The 15,770-nt window shown below is 42.7% G+C and overlaps 1 protein-coding gene across 1 annotated transcript in view; it reads left to right on the top strand.

Annotated features, from left to right (window-relative positions):
• Positions 1–15,770, top strand: part of LOC139268411 (cAMP-dependent protein kinase catalytic subunit beta) — a 185,281-nt gene that overhangs the window by 74,620 nt on the left and 94,891 nt on the right. The gene's annotated exons all lie outside the window — the stretch shown is intronic.

The following is a 15,770-nucleotide window of genomic DNA, read 5'->3' as shown; positions in this document are numbered from 1 at the left end:
TTGGTTGGTATGATGGGTGGCTGCTTTGTGTAATTGGCCTGTAACCAGAGAATCCCTTCAAGCAGAAATTTATCGCAAGAATAAGTTTTTCTATTGTCTTTGTACTGCTATATAATACTTGACAGCAGCAAATGGGTTTTGTGGTTGTATCAAGAGGTTGTTTAGAGCTCGGGTTTTAGATCTCTTACAAAGGTATAGAATTGTGTTTTCACTGTGTTTTCACTGTGTTCCTGTTGGCACCTGACAGCAGAAATATATGTACGGTATATTATCCACATAATTTTACACTGAATTAAAAACCAATTGTGCAGTTGCTCGGTGACTTTGATATCGATGAATTGCACACATGAAGACCTTAAATAATATAAAATAACTAGTCAGGGATGAATAATGCAGTTTGAAATGTTTAATTATATGACCATTTTTAGATTACCTCGAGAGGTCATGAATTCAGAGTTTTATCTTAAGTTTTAAAACCTTTTATGGGTAATCACCTCTCTTAGGAGGGTAAATAACCATTCATAATGAGGCTAAAGATGTTCGCTATTGAAGGAATGTGTTTGATGGGCTTAGAAACATAGAAAATAGGTGCAGGAGTAGGCCATTCAGCCCTTCTAGCCTGCACCGCCATTCAATGAGTTCATGGCTGAACATGCAACTTCAGTACCCCATTCATAAGGGCTTACTGGCCTTATCTAAGAACATAACAAAATAAGAAATAGGAACAGGAATAGACCATTCAGCCCTTTTTAGCTGCTCTGCCATTCATTAAGATCAATTCCATTTTCCTGCACTTATCGCGTATCCCTTGATTTCCTAGTGTCCAAAAATTGATTGATCTCTGTCTGGAATATACTCAGTGACTGAGACTCCACAGCCCTCTGGGGTAGAGAATTCCAAAGATTCACAACCCTTTGAGTTGACAGGTGAACATAAAAGAACCCATGGCGCTATTTCGAAGAAGAGCAGCGGAGTTAACCAATATTTATCCCTCAATCAGCATAACAAAAACAGATTATCTGCTCAATATCCCATTGCTGTTTGTGGGAGCTTACTGAGCGCAAATGTGGATAAATTCTCATCCACATTTGCAAAAAAATGGGTAAGATTTTAAGTTTTTTTAAACAGACATTTGTACAAATGTGTGAAAAGGGTGAGAAAAGAAAAAGATTTGCATTAATATATCGCCTATCACGACCACCGGACGATGACAACCACTTTTATTTATATAGCGGCTTTAGCATGGTAAAACGTCCCAAGGCACTTCACAGCATTTTTATAAGACAAAACAGATAAATTTGACACAAGCCACATAAGAAATTTCGGCAGATGACCAAAAATTTTGTTAGAAGTAGGTTTTAAGGAGCGTCTTAAAGGAGGAAAGAGAGATAGAAAGGCAGAGGGAGTTCCAGAGCTTAGGGCTCAAGCAGCTGAAGGCATGGCCAGCGATGGTTGAGCAGTTATAATGGATGCTCAAGAGGGCAGAATTTGAGGAGCGCAGACATCTCGGGTTGAGAGGCTGAAAGAGATTTGAGATAGGGAGGGGCAAGGCCATGGAGGGATTTATAAACGAGGATGAGAATTTTGAAATCGAGGCGTTGCTTAACCTGGATCAATGTCGGTCTGCGAGCACGGGTGATGGGTGATCGGGACTTGGTGCAAGTTAGGACACGGGCTGCTGAGTTTTGGATGACCTCAAGCTTACGTAATGTAGAATGTGGGAGGCCAGCCAGGAGTGCGTTGGAGTAGCCAAGTCTAGAGGTAACAAAGGCATGGATGAGGGTTTCAGTAGCAGAAGAGCTGAGGCGGAGGCGAGCAATGTTACCGAGGTAGAAATAGGCGATTTAAGTTATGCTGCGGCTATCTTGCCGGAAGCTCGTTTCAGGTTAAAATATGACTATACTTTGCGAGCAGTCTGGTTTAGCCTCAGATAGATGCTAGGGAGAGGGATGTCTCAAAGCAATTTACAACCAATGAAGTAATTTTGAAGTGTAGTCACTGATGCAATGTAGGCAGAGCGACAGTCAATTTGCGCTTGGCAAGCTCCCACAAACAGCAATGTGGAATGACCAGAAAATCTGTGTTTGTCACTTTGAGGGATAAATATTGGCCAGGACACTAGGGGGCAACTCTCCTCTTTTCAAAATAGTGCCATGGGTTCTTTTACATCCACCTGAGAGCAGACGGTGCCTCTGTTTAACGTCTCATCTGAAAGACGGCACCTCTGACAGTGTCAGCCTAGATTTTTGTGTGCAAGTACCTGGAGTGGGACTTGAACCCACAACCTTCTGACACTGGCTATCAGGCATATAAGTGCAACCTCAGATGAATACGTGGCTTGAGCAGTGGTGCAGCAGGGAGGGATTCAAATTCCTGGGGCATTGGAACCGGTTCTGGGGAGGTGGGACCAGTACAAACTGTACGGTCTGCACCTGGACCGGAACCAATGTCCTAGGGGGGAGTGTTTGCTAGTGCTGTTGAGGAGGAGTTAAACTAATATGGCAGGAGGAATGGTAACCAATGCAGAGAGACAGAGGGAAACAAAATGGAGACAGAAGCAAACGACAAAGGAGAAGAGTAAAAGTGGAGGGCAGAGAAACCCAAGGCAAAAAACAAAAAGGGCCACTTTATAGCAAAATTTTAAAAGGTCAAAGTGTGTTAAAAAGGCAAGCCTGAAGGCTCTGTGCCTCAATGCGAGGAGTATTCGGAATAAGGTGGATGAATTAACTGTGCAGATAGCAGTTAACGGATACGATGTGGTTGGCATCACGGATACATGGCTCCAGGATGACCAAGGCTGGGAACTCAACATCCAAGGGTATTCAACATTTAGGAAGGATAGACAGAAAGGAAAAAGAGGCGGGGTGGCGTTGCTGGTTAGAGGAAATTAATTCAATTGTAAGGAAAGACAGTAGCTTGGATGATGTGGAATCGGTACGGGTGGAGCTACAGAATACCAAAAGGCAGAAAATGCTAGTGGGAGTTGTGTACAGACCTCCAAACAGTAGTAGTGATGGGGAGGGCATCAAACAGGAAATTAGGGGTGCATGCAATAAAGGTGCAGCAGTTATAATGGGTGACTTTAATATGCACATAGATTGGGCTAACCAAACTGGTAACAATACGGTGGAGGAGGATTTCCTGGCGTGCATAAGGGATGGTTTTCGAGACCAATATGTCGAGGAACCAACTAGTGGGGAGGCCATCTTAGACTGGGTGTTGTGTAATGAGAGAGGATTAATTAGCAATCTCGTTGTGCGAAGCCACTTGGGGAAGAGTGACCATAATATGGTGGAATTCTGCATTGGATGGAGAATGAAACAGTTAATTCAGAGACCATGGTCCAGAACTTAAAGAAGGGTAACTTTGAAGGTATGAGGCATGAATTGGCAACGGTAGATTGGCGAATGATACTTAAGGGGCTGACTGTGGATGGGCAATGGCAGACATTTAGAGACCGCATGGATGAACTACAACAATTGTACATTCCTGTCTGGCGTAAAAATAAAAAAGGGAAGGTGGCTCAACCGTGGCTATCAACGGAAATCAGGGATAGTATTAAAGCCAAGGAAGTGGCATACAAATTGGCCAGAAATAGCAGCGAACCCGGGGACTTGGAGAAATTTAGAACTCAGCAGAGGAGGACAAAGGGTTTAATTAGGGCAGGGAAAATGGAGTACGAGAAGAAGCTTGCAGGGAACATTAAGACGGATTGCAAAAGTTTCTATAGATATGTAAAGAGAAAAAGGTTAGCAAAGACAAACGTAGGTCCCCTGCAGTCAGAATCAGGGGAAGTCATAACGGGGAACAAAGAAATGGCAGACCAATTGAACAAGTACTTTGGTTCGGTATTCACTAAGGAGGACACAAACAACCCTCTGGATATAAAAGGGGTCAGAGGGTCTAGTAAGGAGGAGGAACTGAGGGAAATCCTTATTAGTCGGGAAATTGTGTTGGGGAAATTGATGGGATTGAAGGCCGATAAATCCCCAGGGCCTGATGGACTGCATCCCAGAGTACTTAAGGAGGTGGCCTTGGAAATAGCGGATGCATTGACAGTCATTTTCCAACATTCCATCGACTCTGGATCAGTTCCTATGGAATGGAGGGTAGCCAATGTAACCCCACTTTTTTTTTTTAAAAAGGAGGGAGAGAGAAAACAGGAAATTCTCGACCAGTCAGCCTGACATCGGTAGTGGGTAAAATGATGGAATCAATTATTAAGGATATCATAGCAGCGCATTTGGAAAGAGGTGACATGATGGGTCCAAGTCAGCATGGATTTGTGAAAGGCAAATCATGCTTGACAAATCTTCTGGAATTTTTTGAGGATGTTTCCAGTAGAGTGGACAAGGGAGAACCAGTTGATGTGGTATATTTGGATTTTCAGAAGGCTTTCGTCAAGGTCCCACACAAGAGATTAATATGCAAAGTTAAAGCACATGGGATTGGGGTAGTGTGCTGACGTGGATTGAGAACTGGTTGGCAGACAGGAAGCAAAGAGTAGGAGTAAATGGGTACTTTTCAGAATGGCAGGCAGTGACTAGTGGGGTACCGCAAGGTTCTGTGCTGGGGCCCCAGCTGTTTACATTGTACATTAATGATTTAGACGAGGGGATTAGAAACATAGAAAATAGGTGCAGGAGCAGGCCATTCAGCCCTTCTAGCCTGCACCGCCATTCAATGAGTTCATGGCTGAACATGAAACTTCAGTACCCCCTTCCTGCTTTCTCGCCATAACCCTTGATCCCCCGAGTAGTAAGGACTTCATCTAACTCCCTTTTGAATATATTTAGTGAATTGGCCTCAACTACTTTCTGTGGTAGAGAATTCCACAGGTTCACCACTCTCTGGGTGAAGAAGTTTCTCCTCATCTCGGTCCTAAATGGCTTACCTCTTATCCTCAGACTGTGACCCCTGGTTCTGGACTTCCCCAACATTGGGAACATTCTTCCTGCATCTAACCTGTCTAAACCCGTCAGAATTTTAAACGTTTCCACGAGGTCCCCTCTCATTCTTCTGAACTCCAGTAAATACAAGCCCAGTTGATCCAGTCTTTCTTGATAGGTCAGTCCCACCATCCCGGGAATCAGTCTGGTGAATCTTCGTTGCACTCCCTCAATAGCAAGAATGTCCTTCCTCAAGTTAGGAGACCAAAACTGTACACACTACTCCAGGTATGGCCTCACCAAGGCCCTGTACAACTGTAGCCACACCTCCCTGCCCCTGTACTCAAATCCCCTCGCTATGAAGGCCAACATGCCATTTGCTTTCTTAACCACCTGCATGCCAACCTTCAATGACTGATGTACCATGACACCCAGGTCTCGTTGCACCTTCCCTTTTCCTAATCTGTCATCATTCAGATAATAGTCTGTCTCTGTTTTTACCACCAAAGTGGATAACCTCACATTTATCCACATTATACTTCATCTGCCATGCATTTGCCCACTTACCTAACCTATCCAAGTCACTCTGCAGCCTAATAGCATCCTCCTCGCAGCTCACACTGCCACCCAACTTAGTGTCATCCGCAAATTTGGAGATACTGCATTTAATCCCCTCGTCTAAATCATTAATGTACAATGTAAACAGCTGGGGCCCCAGCACAGAACCTTGCGGCACCCCACTAGTCACTGCCTGCCATTCTGAAAAGTACCCGTTTACTCCTACTCTTTGCTTCCTGTCTGACAACCAGTTCTCAATCCACGTCAGCACACTACCCCCAATCCCATGTGCTTTAACTTTGCACATTAATCTCTTGTGTGGGACCTTGTCGAAAGCCTTCTGAAAGTCCAAATATACCACATCAATTGGTTCTCCTTTGTCCACTTTACTGGAAACATCCTCAAAAAATTCCAGAAGATTTGTCAAGCATGATTTCCCTTCCACAAATCCATGCTGACTTGGACCTATCATGTCACCATTTTCCAAATGCGCTGCTATGACATCCTTAATAATTGATTCCATCATTTTACCCACTACGGAGGTCAGGCTGACCGGTCTATAATTCCCTGCTTTCTCTCCCTCCTTTTTTTAAAAAGTGGGGTTACATTGGCTACCCTCCACTCGATAGGAACTGATCCAGAGTCAATGGAATGTTGGAAAATGACTGTCAATGCATCCGCTATTTCCAAGGCCACCTCCTTAAGTACTCTGGGATGCATTCCATCAGGCCCTGGGGATTTATCGGCCTTCAATCCCATCAATTTCCCCAACACAATTTCCCGACTAATAAAGATTTCCCTCAGTTCCTCCTCCTTACTAGACCCTCTGACCACTTTTATATCCAGAAGGTTGTTTGTGTCCTCCTTAGTGAATACTGAACCAAAGTACTTGTTCAATTGGTCTGCCATTTCTTTGTTCCCCGTTATGACTTCCCCTGATTCTGACTGCAAGGGACCTACGTTTGTCTTTACTAACCTTTTTCTCTTTACATACCTATAGAAACTTTTGCAATCCGCCTTAATGTTCCCTGCAAGCTTCTTCTCGTACTCCATTTTCCCTGCCCTAATCAAACCCTTTGTCCTCCTCTGCTGAGTTCTAAATTTCTCCCAGTCCCCAGGTTCGCTGCTATTTCTGGCCAATTTGTATGCCATTTCCTTGGCTTTAATACTATCCCTGATTTCCATAGATAGCCACGGTTGAGCCACCTTCCCTTTTTTATTTTTACGCCAGACAGGAATGTACAATTGTTGTAGTTCATCCATGCGGTCTCTAAATGTCTGCCATTGCCCATCCACAGTCAACCCCTTAAGTATCATTAGCCAATCTATCTTAGCCAATTCATGCCTCATACCTTCAAAGTTACCCTTCTTTAAGTTCTGGACCATGGTCTCTGAATTAACTGTGTCATTCTCCATCCTAATGCAGAATTCCACCATATTATGGTCACTCTTCCCCAAGGGGCCTTGCACAACGAGATTGCTAATTAATCCTCTCTCATTACACAACACCCAGTCTAAGATGGTCTCCCCTTTAATATAATTTGTACAGAAATTTAAATATAACTTTAAATTGCATTGGAAGTTTATTCAATTGTAAATGAGTGTAAGGAAGTCATTAAAATACAATCACTATATCCTCCTGTCTACTGTTTGCATTGGAGCCAAGAACACAGTTTCTTCCAGGGCTGTAGGTGGCACTGCTGCATTTTTTTTCTTTGAAACATTTTTTTGCTGCTGCATATAGTGATGTAAGTTAACTAATTGAGGGCCCTATTTGGACAGCAACTGTGATACCAATCTTAAAAAAAAATTGAGATACCAATCTAAAATTGTAGAAACTCAGAAAACTGTTGTTGCTAATGTGTTCTCTCTTCATACAGCAAGGTTGGTGGAACAACAAACCCTAATGGGTTTCAAGAAGGAGCTAGATAGGTTCTTGCCAAAAACTGGGATTCAGCATTATTAGAAATGCACCAACGGAATACTGTGAATAAGGGAATTAGAAAGACTGAAGGTCTTCTGCTATAAACAGTAACTACGTTACTATAAAAGAAAGAAAATAATAGAGAATGAGGAAAAACGAGAGAAGAGAAATAGGTAACTGAATTTAGTAAGGGGCTGTAATAAAGATCAGGAGGAGAATTAGTTAGGGCCAATTTTTAAAAAAATGATTTCTGGCACAGGCACGATAGGCTGAATGATTACCTTCCGTGCTGTATGATTCTAAGTAATGCAAAATTAAACCGGAGAGCAAGAAAATGGCATTGTGCATGTGAAAAGTCAGTAAAAAAAATACTTAGTAGATAATTCACTCATCTTTGACATGAAAAGTAATTTTGTACTGTCAACTTATTACTAAGCAGTTCCAACTGTGGTAAAACAGAGTAAAAATATTTACTGTACACTACATCTGGATGCAAGGAAGTGTACATAACTGTCAATCGTTCTACATTCCATTGTGAAAAGTCATTATAGATCACCCAACGGCTCCTAATAAAGTGGGTTGCTTAAGCTTCAAGATTTTGTTGCTGTGGGGAAGAAGAAAGAAAAATTGTGGCTGAGAACAATTAAAATTCAGCATGCTAGGGAGTGAACTATGACTGGGAGACCTGCTGCAATTTGTGGAATTGTATAGTATAGCGTAGTGAGATGAGGTGATGCCTAATACTAATGCATCATAAAAATGTGAGACTATCTTAATTTTTGGAATATTGCATTTTGTGAATCCACTTTATTTGATCCTTGAAGCTTTTCAAAGATTTTTAGTGTTCACTTTACAATATTAATTTTAGAGCATTCCACAAGTCTTCTAGTAGAATCATATATGGGCCCAAGTTTCCACATGATTTGCGCCTGATTTTTAGGAGCAACTGGTGGAGAACGGACTATCTTAGAAATCGCAATTCTCCACATTTTTTTTTCTGCAGTTCTAGTCAGGTAGAACAGTTCCACTTTGGAACAGAATTTTTTCTTCAAAAGGGGGCGTGTCCGGCCACTGACGCCTGATTTCAAAGTTTCCACAGTGAAAACGTACTCCCAACTAACTTAGAATGGAGCACGTGAAGATTTTTGTAGAACTGAAAAAACCTGTTCTACACTTTAAAAAATCAGGCGCAGCATCCAGAATGAGGTGGGGGGGGGGGGGCCTACCTGTGTGAAAGTGCTTCAGCCATTGAGAATGCTGCAGCAAACCTCTCAAAACGAGGCAGCCGTTCCCGAACGCGGTGGGGGGGCGGGGGAAGGAAGCCGTTCCAGACGGCGGGAGGGAGAGAGGGGACCGACCGACCGAACGAACGCGGGGAGGGGTGGTGGGGAAGGGAGGAAGCCGTTCCAGACGGCGGGAGGGAGGGAAGGAGACAGAAGGCTGCAGGAAGCCTCAGAAATTGAGGCGCCATTTCCCGACGGCAAAAGGGGGAGGTCGTCGGGAAACGGCTGCCTCAACTTTGAGGCTTCCTGCAGCCTTCTCAGTGCTGATGTGCTGATGGCAATGTGCTTTTATTAAAAAATGTTCAAAAACTAAACAGCTACAAAGAACTACAAAAATGGCCGAGTGACAATGTTTCCTTCACACTGCGCGTGCGCGAACGCTTCAACGCGCACACGCAGCGTTGCCGGCAGGCAAAAAACTAATTTAAATAGTACCCGCCCCCTCCCACTTACAAAATCGGCGCGAGTGTAGGCTCCGCCCCCCTGGGCACCGCGCCAAACAGACAAGGAGTTGCAGGGCTCTCCAGAATCGCACGTTTTTTTTCCGGCGCCGTTTTAGGCGCGAAAAACGGGCGCCCAGCTCGGAGGTGCGCCCGTTTTTTATCGTGTGGAAACTTGGGCCCATAGAATGGTTACAGCACAGAAGGGGGTCATTTGGCCTGTCGAGCCTGTACCGGCTCTCTGCAAGAGCATTTCAGCTGGTCCCACTCCCCCGCCCTTTCCCTGTAGCCCTGCAAATTATTTTCCTTTGGGTACTTATCCAATTCCCTTTTGAAAGCTACATTTGAATCTGCTTCCACTACCCTTTCAGGCAGTGCATTCTAGATCCTAGCCACTCGCTGTGTAAAAAGGTTTTTCCTCATGTCGTCTTTGGTTCTTCTGCCAGTCACTAAGTCTGTGCCCTCTGGTTCTCGACCCTTCCGCCAATAGGAACAGTTTCTCTCTCTCTCCCGCTCTCTCTCTCTACTCTGTCTAGACCCCTCATGATTTTCAACATATCTATCAAATCTCCTCAACCTTCTCTGCTCCAAGGAGAACAACCCCAGTTTCTCCAGTCTTTCCATGTAACTGAAATCCCTCATCCCTGGAACGATTCTTGGAAATCTTTTCTGCACCCTCTCTTAAGGCCTTCACATCCTTCCTAAAGTGTCGTGCCCAGAATTGAATACAGCAATCCAGTTGAGGCCGAAGCAGTGTTTTATAAAGCTTCATCATCAATTCCTTGCTTTTGTACACTCTGCCTCTATTTATGAAGCCCAGGATCCTGTATGCTTTTTTTTTTTAAACCTTTTTCTCAACCTGCCCTGCCACCTTTAACGAATTGTGCACATATACCCCCAGGTCTCTCTGTTCCTGCAGCCCTTTTAGAAATGTACCCTTTAGTTTATATTTCCTCTCCTCATTTTTTTTCTACCAAAATGTATCACTTCGCACTTTTCGGAGTTAAATTTCACCTGCCACGTTGTCCGCCCATTCCACCAGCCTGTCTATGTCCTCTTGAAGTCTATTAGTATCCTCCTCACTGTACTTCTAAATTTTGTCATCTGCAAATTTTGAATTTGTGCCCTGTATATCTAAGCCTACGTCATTAATATATATCAAGAAAAGCACTGACCACTGGGGAACACCACTTTATACCTTCCTCCAGTCTGAAACAACTATTCATCACTACTCTGTTACCTGTCACTTAGCCAACTTTGTGTCCAGCTGCCATTGTCCCTTTTTATTCCATGGACTTCAACTTTGCTGGCAAGCCTATTATGCAGCACTTTATCAAATACCTTTTTGGAAGTCCATGTACACCAAATCAACCACATTGCCCTCCTATTTCTTATGTTATGTTCTTATCAACCCTCTCTATTACCTCATCAAAAAAACTCAGTCAAGTTAGTTAAGCATGATTTGCCTTTCACAAGACCGTGTGGCTTCCTTTAATTTATCCACACTTGTCCAAGTGACAATTTTGTTCCTGATTATAGTTTCTAACAGCTTCCACACTACCAAAGTTAAACCCAGTAATTGCTGGGTTTATCTTTACACCCTTTTTTGAATAATGGTGTAACATTTGCAATTTTCCAGTCCTCTGGCACCACCCCCATATCTAAGGATTGGAAGATTATGGCCAGTACCTCCCCAATTTGTACCCTTGCCTCCCTCAGCGTTTTAGGATGCATCCCTTTCGGTCCTAGTGACTTATCTACTTTAAGTACAGCCAGCCTTTCTAGTACCTCCTCTTTATAAAATTTTATCCCATCCAGCATCTCCACTGCCTCCTCTTTCACTGACATTTTGGCAGCATCATCTTTCTTGATGTAGATAAGATGCAAAAAACTTGTTTACCTCAGTCATGCCCTCTGCCTCCATGCGAGGTCTCCTTTTTGGTCCCGATTTGGCCAATCCCTCCTCTTACTACCCATTTATTATTTATATGCCTATAGAAGACTTTTGGATTCCCTTTTATGTTAGCTGCCAGTCTATTCTCATACTCTACCCCTTTTATTTCCTTTTTCACTTCCCCTCTGAAATTTCTATATTCAGCCTGATTCTCACTTGTATTCTCAACCTGACATCTGTCATATGCACCCTTTTTCTGCTTCATCTTACTCTCTATCTCTTTTGTCATCCAGGGAAATCTGGATTTTGGTTGCCTTACCTTTCCCCTCGTGGGAATGTACCTCAACTGTACCCGAACCTTATCCTTTTTAAAGGCGGCCCATTGTTCGATTGCAGTTTTGCCTGCCAATCTTTGATTCCAGTTTACCCGGACCAGATCAGTTCTCAACCCATTGAAATTGGCTCTCCTCCAATTATGTACTTTTACTCTAGCTTGCTCCCTGTCCTTTTCCATAGCTAATGTAAACCTTATGATACTATGATCACTGTCCCCTAAATGTTCCCCCAGTGACACTTGCTTCACTTGACCCACCTCATTCCCCAGAACCAGATCCAGCAATGCCTCTTCCCTCGTTGGGCTGGAAAGGTACTGATTAAGAAAGTTCTCCTGAACACACTTCAGAAATTCTTCCCCCTCTGCCCTTCACACTATCACTGTCCCAGTCTATATTAGGATAATTGATGTTCCCCATTATCGCCGATGTATAGTTCTTGCACCTCTCTGTAATTTCCCTGCAAATTTGCTCCTCCTATATCCTTCTCCCACTAGTTGGTGGCCTATAGAATGCACCTAGTAGTGAAATGGCACCTCTATTGTTTCTTAACTCTAATCAAATAGATTCTGGTCTTGACCCCTCAGGACATCCTCCCTCTCCAGCACTATAATGTTCTCCTTAATCAATACTGCCACCCCACCTTTGAGGTCGTGTGAGCCTAGACAGGCGACAGGTTGGCATCGCTGGCAAGCTTCTGATGACATTCGTATGCATGTACTTCCCAGCAAAGCTTAAGGACCAGCTGTGAAGAAGCTTAGCTGGTTATCTCCTCTGTTGGCAGGGATGCTGAGTTTATTTTGCATGCCCCAGCTTGCGGTGTTAGCTCAGCACAGACTACAGATTGTTCTCACTGATGTTTTCACACATGTTCAGTCATGTCTCCAGCTGAACCAGACTTTTCCCAAATCTCTGGGTACTATTTGACTTCAAGCTGAGCTCCCAGCCCTGTATACTCCCATCACAAAGACTGCCTACTTCCAAAACATCATCTGCCTCTGCCCTGCCTTAGCTCCATCTGCTGCTGAATCCCACCTTCTTGCCTTTGTCACATCCAAATTCATCTATTCCAGCTCTCGTCTGGGTGGCCTCCCATTCTTCATCCTTAAAGCTTCACTGCATCTAAAACTCTGCTGTCGCGCTCCCTATCGTCCCATGTTCTTGCGGACTTGCATTCGTTCACGTTCTCACCAACGTCGCCAATTTACAATTCTCATCCTTGTGTTTAAATTTCCTCATACCACTCCCTATCTCTGCCTCCTTTACTTTTACTCTCCTTACACCAACTTGCATATGATTCTCTGGATCCGTTCAGCATCATAACTCTCCATTATTTAAACATTTAAGGGGAAACTAGATGAGCATGAAAGAAGGGATTGAGAGTTATGCTGATAGTTAGATGAGGAAGGATGGGAGGAGGCTTCAGTGGACTGATTGGGTCAAGTAGCTTGTTTCTGTGCTGTAAATTTTATGTAATTCTAATTTAATTTAAAAATTCATAATGTCTGGTCCACATTATCATGAATGTCTTGGCAGTGGGTGCTTGCGCTCATCTAGCTTGTTTTCTGCTGCTAATTCACTCACTGAAGTTTTATGCTTGTGCCAAAAGTTCCAGCGTCATCATTAGTTTGATCATTTGCTGGGATAAGTGTGTGGGTAGCTGTAGCAAAGCAGAGTGGAAGGACTGCATGTGGCTAACGAGAAGCGTGATTTTAATCTATTTAAGGCAACGTAGGTCGGTCACCCACATAACCTGTGGAAAAAGTCTCAAATGTTTGTCCACTTCAGAATTTTCTTAGCAAAACAAATTTAAACACAGGCTTATATACGGCTATGGTTGTAATTTTTTAACATTGTATTTGCTGCAACATACACTGCAGTGGATCTTTGGGCTAAATGTCCATTCTCATAGCAGCTGCTTCAAAATCAGGGTTGCCTGGTGTATTGAGTTACAGGCAGGCATGCATGCATAGGTGCTATCCTACCAAGAGACCAATGATGTACCTCTTCAAGTGTTGTGTATAATTAAGGGCTGTAACTCTTTAATTGAATTGGTTGAATTTTCATTGATAGATTTGATTTGAGCTGCTACTTGGCTCTTGGCAAACTGTCTTAGAGGATAGTATTTTAACATGTATGCATGTCGGACTGTTTTTGCATAACTACATACCATTTTTTCTGCTACACATGACAGATGGAGCAAATGCAGCAGCAAATGTTTGATCATTTGCATTGTATTGTCTTTGAATTGGTACTGTCATAAAACCTACTCCAAAAGTGGATTTTCTTTTATGCCTGGATCTGTGCAGATTGAGGCTATGGTGAGTTTGCACTGGCAATGAGATGAATGATTTGGATTGATGCAGGCAGGGATCACTTCAGATTGTCAGTATGGTTGAACGTTGGCGGGAGGGAAAAATAACTGTTTAAAAACACTTCAGTGGTTAATGCTGTCATGGTAACTGATACTATGTTGCTTCCCTTTCACTCTCCTTCAGGCTATTGGTTTTATTTACCGGTACCTATTTGTAAGCCTGTCTATTTGGTGTGCATAGCTTTATCTATTCGCATTTATAAATTGTTCATTTGTTTTATGTCCTTAAAAGCTATTTATCTGCTTTGCGTGATCATACTTATTTCACAAAAGATGGATGTTAAAGATTGGAGGACGAGCAGGGAGTTCTTGTGTCCTAGCCAACATTGCTCCCACCACCGAAAATGGATTAACTAGTTATTTACCCCATTTGCTGTTTCTCGGCCTTGCTATGTACAAATTGGCTGTCGCATTTGCTTACAAAATAACAGCAACTGCACTTAGAAGTAATTAATTGGTTGTAAAGTGCTTTGAGACTTCCTGACTATGTACATGGGGCTATATAAATGCAGGTTTTTTTCTATGAAGTTTCACTTTTCTGTGCTGCAAAGCTGCCAAGTTCCATGTTGACTTTAATGCGTCTGGTGGTGAAAGAAGTAAAGATATCGGTTCCATGTATTATGCATATAAGAAAGGAAGAGGAAGGTCACATTGCTTTGCTTCAAGTGACTGGGTGCATGTTATTTTTAAAGACCTATGTACTGATCTATTTTTCCACTGCACAAATGTAATCTATTTACCCATTTCACCCCAAGTTGGCTTCCATTTGAAGAAAGTTTAATTATTTGGGGTACTGCTGTTTTAGTGGTAAATTACAGTGTATGTTCTCATCCTTCCTTCTCCCCTGCTCCCAACTCATCCATACTTGCTGAACAGTCTTTTTACAACAAAATAGAAGGGAAAAATTGAAAATCTGAAATAAAGAAACAGAAAATGCTGGATCTACACAGGCCAGTCAGCAACTGCAAAGAGAAAAGGCAGGTTATGGCAATTTATTCCGAACTGAAGACTGCAACCTTCAGTTCTGATAGAGTACACATCTGAAACATTATTACTTGTTTTTTCTCTTTATAACCAGTTGATTTTCAGCCTTTACTCAGTGTAACATATCAATTAATAATGTGCCTTTCTGTTAGATATATATAACTGGCCACTTTTTAATGCACTTATCTGCATTGTAATGGAATAAGCAAAGTATGCTGTCGTGCTAAAATTAATTTGTTCAATAAAAGCTGTTATAGATTGGAACCATTTAAAAGATCTTGAGGTTAAATCACTACCTGTAATAGTAAGCAGCAACGAGACGTTATACTGACCTATTGAGCTGAACAAGTAATTGATTAATCCTTCTTCTTGGTTTTGAAAATGGTACTCTACTAAAACATGTACAACGTTGGGGAACGAAGAGTTATATAGCCATTTCCATACCACCTTTTTTTTTCAAGTGCCTAAAGACACAAATTTAAGAAGGAAATTAGATTTGGTGTCCACACTTAAATGGTAATCCATTTTCCTAGCGTAGATTTGTTGCACAATTGTCAGGTGAGTACACCCCCAGGTACCTAATGGGTAAAAGCTCTGTTAGGTATACGAACCAGAAGGTCCTAAGCTCCACTCCCATTCAGTGCTATTAGCTGATCTTAGTTGAGCACTGCATTTGGCCTCAGTGCCACTCGGTTAGAGAGGGGACAAAAACAGCCGGCGTTCTTGTTGCTCATCACTATTCAGTGACCTCTGCTTAGGCCTGCCTGCTGCAAGAGCCACAGATGAAGCTCTGATTGGACTTTGCTTTGAAGCTCCCTGCTGATGCACTCTGTTTAGGCTCACGTAAAGATTGGAGGCTTGGGGACAAAATACAGCAAGTAAGAGTCAGTCAGTGCGTTCAGGAGGGGAGAAAACTGGCAAAAAAAAAACTAGGAGTTTATAACCTTTGACTACTGAAAATACGTGGGCTATGATTATTTCTCAAGTATTTTCAAACAGTTTTGTGGTTTCTCTCAGACTCACTTACAGGAAATACTATTTTGGTTCAAACTTTTCCACGTTTGGGCTGATTTATTTTTTAAGCAGTTGAAA

The sequence above is a fragment of the Pristiophorus japonicus genome, chromosome 8 (assembly GCF_044704955.1).
Source record: "Pristiophorus japonicus isolate sPriJap1 chromosome 8, sPriJap1.hap1, whole genome shotgun sequence".
NCBI lineage: Eukaryota > Metazoa > Chordata > Chondrichthyes > Pristiophoridae > Pristiophorus > Pristiophorus japonicus.
This window is presented reverse-complemented; position numbering and strand designations above follow the sequence as displayed.